We start from the raw sequence: 1,310 nt of genomic DNA on the forward strand, positions 1-1,310 counted from the left end.
TCGGGACACAGGAAGATAAGATGCACGAAGCCTCTTCACCTCCCTCTCGTAGGCTGCCTCCATATCGGCCTTCTCTTTGGCGAGTCGATCATACCTCCTCTTCCAGAACTTAGAAGACTGAGGAAGTAGAGAAGTCCATACATCATCAGGGTCATCAATAACCTGATGCTCAAGAAACTCAATCAACGCATCCTTCTCCTTAATCTGCTGAAGCAACTCTTCACGTTCACGGATCTAGGCACGTGAACGGTCTTCGTCTCTCAACTCCTCTACTCCTTGATTAGGGAGGGTTGAAGGCCCAGCCATAATCATAGGTGTAGGTCTCGGATACTCGTAAGGCATGAGATACTCAGACGCCCTCTTCCTAACCCAAACAGTGTAAGGCTCCAAAGCGATGCAATTCTTAGGACCCAACTCTTTCCTTCCTTTCCTATGAATCTTGCGCCAAGCGCAGACCATCCTAGCTTTCAAGCCTTGGGGATCTTTACCATCCTGAAAGAATACACCCTCTAACAGAATGTTATTGGGTTTATCCTTTAAGGGGAACCCAAGCTGCCGACGTGCCAAAACAGGATTGTAGTTAATCCCACCACATGTACCAAGAAGAGGTACATTGGAGAATTCGCCACAAGAGTCAATAATCTGCACACCATCATACACATGGTTATACCAAGAGATATCATCATTAGTGAGAGACATAAGTCTCGTGGACCACCGTAGACATTCCTTGTTCTCCTTGAAAGCGACCGTCTGAGGTAAGTGAGAAATAAACCACTTATACAACAGAGGCAAACAACACACAATGGCGCCACCACCCTTTGCATTCCTCATATGCAAAGAGAAGTAGGTATCGCCCAACAGAGTCGGAACGGGATTAAGAGTAGAGAAGATCCTAATAGCATTCACATCCACAAACTTGTCGATGTTGGGGAACAATACCAATCCATAGATGAGAAGTACAAATATGGCTTCAAAGGCATCCTCACTCATGGCCTTCCCATATATAGTAGCTTGAGCAATGAGGAACTCATAAGGGAGACCTTGAATTCCACCTTTGGTAGTCATATGAGCACCAACCAGAGATTTATCTATGTGTAACATGTCAGTTATCTCTTGAGAAGTAGGAATACTCTCCAAGCCACTGAACGACAACTGGTCTAGAATAGGTATACCCACAAGGTAAGCATACTCCTCAAGGGTAGGCAAAAGCTGGAAATCCGAAAACGTGAAGCAACGGTACAAGGGATCATAAAACTGCACCAATACACTCACCAATCCTTCATCCACCTGAGTAGTCAAAAGAGGAAGAA

Source organism: Lathyrus oleraceus, chromosome 7, assembly GCF_024323335.1.
Source record: "Lathyrus oleraceus cultivar Zhongwan6 chromosome 7, CAAS_Psat_ZW6_1.0, whole genome shotgun sequence".
In the NCBI taxonomy this organism is placed as follows: Eukaryota; Viridiplantae; Streptophyta; class Magnoliopsida; order Fabales; family Fabaceae; genus Lathyrus; species Lathyrus oleraceus.